Raw genomic sequence first — 7,112 nt, 5'->3', positions numbered from 1 at the left:
TCCAACCACCATTAGGTTTAAAAAACTACAGTATATAGTTTAAACTTAGATTGTACCGATCACCACCATAGTTTTAGAAAACTACAGTATATAGTTTAAACTTAGATTGTACCGATCACCACCATAGTTTTAGAAATCTGAAATATCGATATGTCACATGATAGACTGGCCACTTCTGACCCAGTTATTTTCATTTTTTGATCATGGAAACGATCAGTAGTCAGTGATCTGTTTTAATCTAACTAATGATCAATCTAATACTCCTTTTCTTTTGGTCATAATAAAGTTGAGTTGTGGTAGCTAAACCTTTTAATATGGGAAAATCCTAAGCATAAAATTTTAGTCTATCATAGTGCTAAAGGATTTGGCATCCAAGCAATTAACCATCAATTTTAATGAAACTTACAATCCTACAGTTCCAGCATCAATGGAGACGACAAAACATTTCCCAACCTTGTCTTCTATCTCACGATGTTTAAAACAGCACAAAAATTATATTTTACTCTATTCAGAATTCTTTAAAACTTCAAAACGTTGTTTGGTGTTGTTGTTTTTTAATTTTAATTTCTCGGAGAATTTATGGGACGAAATCATATCGAGGACCATAAATAAGATAAAATTAATTTAATTATTGATACAAGTTATCCACATATTTTAATCTACAATTATCAAGCTCTTTAACAGGTTTGGGACATTTACTTTTTTTAAGTTCTATTTAATTTATCGAAAAAATCTTAGTGAAAAGACTTACAACAATAGAAACCGGGTTTCGATACCGTGGTGGGCAGAGCACAGATAGCCCATTGTGTATCTTTGTACTTAATTACAAACAGACAAACATTTATTTATAAATGTTTTGTATTCACTGTACGAAGTTTCTGAAAATGGAATGTGTGTATTTGGAATGTTCATTAAATATGTTCTTATTCGTTGGTGCTATATTTGTATTGTTCGTCATTAGACTAAGTTTCCGCCTCGTGAATTTGTTTATTCCAATTATTATTAAACTAGATATATTAAAAACAGCATTAGCACATGGGTTATGATATAGACTGCTTCTAAAAACTCGGCAGTTTGATATTTATTTGTCTTTGTTTGAATCTGTGAAATATTTAAAGGTTGACTTTCTTCTGTATCTGATAAGACTTTTATAACAGTGAGACTTTTTGATGTTACTATTCCGGGAAGAAACCCGATGACTTATCCCAGTAAAGGAACAGAACAATCATTACACATTAATTTACATAAAACAAAGGCATACAAAGGAAATAAGATGGCAATTTTAAACAAAAGTGATCATATTAGTTCGGTCACCTATACATTAGATGATGGCAGGAAATTCAAAACAAATTCTGAAACTAGAAAAAGATCCATTTAAAAGGTGAACTCTTACAAAGTTTTAAGAGTTTTTGTGACAGATAAGGAAAGACAGTATTATATCCGAAAGTTCATGTTAGAGTAATGTATAGTTTGACTAAAATCTACAAACCGGACTGTACTATAAGACCAACACTTTCAAATATTGACAATTAATAATGAGTTGTCGCTTTTTTTAACAAAATAGATTGAATAATATACCAATAATGAACTATTTGCAAAATTTAAAGTCTAATGATAAAATGTGCACAGCCATTTTTGGTATAAGGTCTCTTTAAGATAAGAGTCTGTTGCAGGAACTATTGATTTATATTCCAAATCGGTTGTTTCGTCTTCATGCATAATAAATACGTTGTGCATGTTTCTTTCAATTTCCTAAGTTTTGTTTATTCTGGCTATGTGGATGAATAATGTAGGTTCCACCATTACGTGATTATCCGTTCGTATAAAAATGGCTTCTGGAAAATCCAAAAACCTACCAAGTATCCTACGGTTTGTTTCCACAAAATGTAACGTTTTTGTCACAAATGACAACTTTGTGATAGTCGAACTATGGATTAACAGCAATTACAGAACTGAGTGAGTCTGGTAAATGCCAAACTCAGGCTTATCGTAAATCACAAATAACAACTTTGTGATAGTCGAACTAAGGATTAACAGCAATTACAGAACTGAGAGAGTCTGGTAAATGCCAAACTAAGGCTTATCGTAAATCACAAATGACAACTTTGTGATAGTCGAACTAAGGATTAACAGGAATTACAGAACTGAGAGAGTCTGGTAAATGTCAAACTAAGGCTTATCTTAAATCACAAAATTTGGTGATACGACTTCTTCTCAAATTGTGATCTTGTTCCAATTTTAAATGCTCTCAGTTGCTTATATACGTTTTTGCCATATATATATTATCCGTACCTCAAATTGTTTATCTCTTGACGCTTCGCAACAGATTCTTAAAGACCTCAGTAATCAAAGGAGATCGTAATAAGTTTTGGATGTATTGGAAAACCGAACAGATCTTTATCTTCACAATGTGGAATTATGGAACTATCCTTTAATGTTTTTTAAATTAGATCCTTTATTGGGTTATTTCACATAACTAATACAAAAATAAAATTAATTAGAAATTACCTCCCACTTTAGGGCTTAGTTCCCTGTGCTGTGGGAAGTCTCGATATAACTACATATAAACATAGGTATTTCATACATTAGAAAAAAAAGATAAACTTTATATAGTTAGGCTTGACTTAAATACTTAATAATAGATGCTATTTAAAGTGAATTAGTAATTACATAATTATAAATAAAACATAGATGCTTCTTGTACTAAATTATTATATAATTTTAGACTACACTCTTTACTATTCCTATAATTTATTTAATTTAGGCTTAGTTATTTTTTCTATTGATTGTTATTTACCATAATTATTTATCCACCTCTTGTTTTTAACTCAAATCAATAACATACTTTTCAGACTGTTTTTTAATTGTTTTGTTCCGGAAGTGTATTAAAAAGTTTCCCACCCACAAAATACCAGTGTCTAAGCCCTACTGTTGTTCTTCTCCTAGGTAACTCATACAAACCCTTAACTACTACCCGTGTGTTACCAGAATGATCTAACCGCTTTACCGGGTGTCCTAAACCCTACTGTTGTTCTTCTCCTAGGTAACTCATACAGACCCTTTACTACTACCCGTGTGTTACCAGAATGATCTAACCGCTTTACCGGGTGTCCTAAACCCTACTGTTGTTCTTCTCCTAGGTAACTCATACAGACCCTTAACTACTACCCGTGGATTACCAGAATGATCTAACCGCTTTACCGGGTGTCCTAAGCCCTACTGTTGTTCTTCTCCTAGGTAACTCATACAGACCCTTAACTACTACCCGTGGATTACCAGAATGATCTAACCGTTTTACCGGGTGTCCTAAGCCCTACTGTTGTTCTTCTCCTAGGTAACTCATACAGACCCTTAACTACTACCCGTGGATTACCAGAATGATCTAACCGCTTTACCGGGTGTCCTAAACCCTACTGTTGTTCTTCTCCTAGGTAACTCATACAGACCCTTTACTACTACCCGTGTGTTACCAGAATGATCTAATCACTTTACCGGGTGTCTACCACTATTCAGTCTAATCCATGCACTTTTAAAAACTTCTTAATATCTAATATATACAGCTGCTTAAACAGATGTCTAGACGGTTCCATTGATTAAGGATTACCCGTAGCATATTTTTCTGTAATATGGCTAACTGCACTTGGACAGCTGCTTAAACAGATGTCTAGACGGTTCCATTGATTAAGGATTACCCGTAGCATATTTTTCTGTAATATGGCTAACTGCACTTGGATAGAATCAGCGGCCGCTTCCCAAGCTATGATTTAGAATTGTAAAATAGCGTCAACTAATCCACAGTATAATATCCTAAATTTATCTATCGGCAAAAATCCTCTGACTGTTACAAATATGTATACTAACTTCCATGTTTTTAGTTAAATCTAATATATGGGGCCTTCAATTTAACCAGTTATCTATTGTGACTCCTAAGTATTTAACTTTATCTATTCTATTCACGTTGGAGCAGTTACATCGTTGGGGTTAGGATTAGGTACAGTTCTTTTCATGAATGCTGAGAGCCGCAGGAGTTGGCTGGCCTGTAGTATAGCGCGAGAATGTCATATAATTTGTTTTTATAACATTAAGTGATAGCGTGTTTATATCTAACCAGTATTTAATGTTGTTAAGTTCTCGCTCTGTAGTGCTGACGGTATCATCCCAATTATCACTTGCATAAAACAGGGCTGTATCGTCGACAAACGCAATTAACCGTCCGTTCAGTGCTAAGCTGCATAGATCATTTATAAATATAAAAAGAACTGGTCCTAAGACTGAACCCTGAGATATAAAGTAAACTGGTCGCTGACAATATCTGAGATCTACTCGGCAAGTAGTTTATAAACCAATCTAAGATATCAAACTTCTATATTGTACAACTTAACTATCAATTTAGATTGCGACACCATATAAAAGGCCAGGAACACGGATGCCGGCTTCCTACCCTTGTCCACCTGATCGGTAATGTATGTAGTTACTTCCGATATTGAATCTTGAGTATCTAAACCCTTCAGAAATCCATACTGATTACTTGATAATTTTATATTATTTTCCAATAATTCTACTGACTTTTTTAAATAATTTTTCCAAGACTTTAGCAAGATTTGACACTATTGAAATTGGCCTATAGTTGGACAGTAGTTTTGGATCGCCATTTTTGTATATTGGGGTAAAAATAGACGTTTTTAATATATCATGGAATACACCACTATTTATACTGAAGTTCACTATATGTTTTATGGGTTTAATTATACCCTTGATGTTATCTTTAAGTATTTTGACAGTAATGCAGTCGTGTCCTGGATCTGAACTCCCCCTCAGTTCATTTATGGCTCACTGTACATCCCTATCTGTTACCATGCATCCCTCCAGTACCAGGCTATCTAACCTCCTCCAGCCTCTCCTCATCCATCCCTACCCTTTTACCTATTTTTTCTGCCATCTCTTTCCCTACTGTTGTAAAATATTCACTGAATATATTTGCTCCATGTTTTAGATTATCTACTAAGTTAATTTCATTACCATTTTTCCTATCAGATAATTTGGTTATTGTTTTTATTGGTTCAGCTCGCTTATAAATTGCTAAGTTTATTATTTCCCAAATCTTCTCAATGTTAGTATTATTTTCCGATATTTTGTTACCATAATATCTACTTTTTACTTGTTTTAATAAGCTATTTAAATATTTTTAAGTGCAAGTTAAATGGTTGTTTGCAGGATTTTTTACTTTTTCTTTCCATCTAATCCAAACCAGTAAATCATGGGTTATCCACGGCTGTATTTTTCGATACTTCGAGTTAGGAGAAGACTGTGTTAGTTGTTAAGTGGTTTCAAGCAAATGTAAATTCATTACAATCACCAAGTTATTTATACTAATATTTACATCATTTACCATTAACACCGTATTCCATGTTTCTGTCTTGGGAATTTCAGTGAGTCGCGAGTAATTAATTATTTTAGTTTTTACAATAAGGGGATTGGATGTACATACATTAATTAATTATTTTAGTTTTTACTATAAGGGTATTGGATGTACATACATTAATTAATTATTTTAGTTTTTACAATAGGGGTATTGGAGGTACGTACATTAATTAATTATTTTAGTTTTTACAGTAGGGGTATTGAAGGTACGTACATTAGATGTTTTGAATCAATATCTACAACTGTAGAGTAGTGATCCGTAATATTAGTTTTAAATACAAATAGCCTTTGCCCGATTGTTCACGGAACCATTAATAGAAATATGGTCGATACACGACTTCAGATTATCACATTCAAAGTTCGATAAATCTGCTTGGTTCACATTTATCATGATTATATTTATTATCGTATAATGTTGTGTTGTTATTTTTGCCTTACTGTGCACAACTTTCTATTGAGTCATTTTAATATATTTCGCTCTGTTTTTACATTATTCAAATATAAATAGCAATACAGTGTAGTGGAATATTCTTTTTGTTAATACTTGTCTTGTATAGCTGGACCAGTTCGATAAAATAACATTGATGTTAACAGCTACTTAAATGCAAGCTAATCACAAAATATAAAAGTAATTAATAATTTATCTACGGTTCCAATGAGAAATACTATAGAAAATTAAATTGATATTCTATGTCATAATTTTTTTTATTTTTTTTAAATAGCCTACAATTTACCTGAGATTTCAAATCAAAATACTATCCAAATCATATTTGTCTTTTTCTAGGGCCTAAGATTATGCGTATAACCATCTATACAATATATTTCAGGAAAACAAACGTCTTTTACAATCCAAGTAGCGTTTGGAACTATTTAAGAACTATACTATGCTTTTAGTAGTTTTGCTCTTAAATATTCGTACACATATATCATAATTATAGTAATCGTAAAACTTTATTAAGAAAGGTTGTTTGATTTTCTGCAAGTTGTTTAGTTCGCAATCTGAAACAGCACTTGAGACACGAAGATTTTGAAACATACGTTTGAAAATCTGAACCAGTGGCCAACTTACCGTTGTTTTCTCTTTGAACCGAACTTCCATATGCGCTTTAAAAGCAACAGTAATATATTTCCAATTTATATTTTCACCTCAGAGCCTTTACCAAGCGTCAGATGAAAGTTGTGTGTTAAAACTTCCTGTTTTACAAGAAAAAAATATTCTTCCATCTTATTGATAAGGGCTGCATCGTATAAGGAAAGAAACGTAATAAGATGAATTGTGCAACCTACTTCATAACATGAATTAGACGTTCTCACTGTAGTCGTGTTAAGCCTAAAATATAAACACATTCATAAATAAGTTTCCCTGCAAAAAAAAAATGATTCTTCAAACATTGAAAAATTTAACTCAGAATTTTAAATCATAATTTTTCGTTAAATAATGTTTCCTTACTTGGTGTTAAAGTAGATCAAGAGATGTATATGATGAAGAACTGTCATTAGACGTGTTAAATGTAGTAGAATTTCTGGATAAATATAACTAAAATATAGTTATTTAAGTTTGTTTGTTTGTTTTTGAATTTCGCGCAAAGCTACACGAGGGCTGTCTGCGCTAGCCGTCTCTAATTTAGCAGTGTAAGACTAGAGAGAAGGCAGCTAGTCATCACCACCCACCGCCAACTCTTGGGCTACTC

The sequence above is a fragment of the Limulus polyphemus genome, unplaced genomic scaffold, assembly GCF_000517525.1.
Source record: "Limulus polyphemus unplaced genomic scaffold, Limulus_polyphemus-2.1.2 Scaffold282, whole genome shotgun sequence".
Lineage (NCBI taxonomy): Eukaryota > Metazoa > Arthropoda > Merostomata > Xiphosura > Limulidae > Limulus > Limulus polyphemus.
This window is presented reverse-complemented; position numbering follows the sequence as displayed.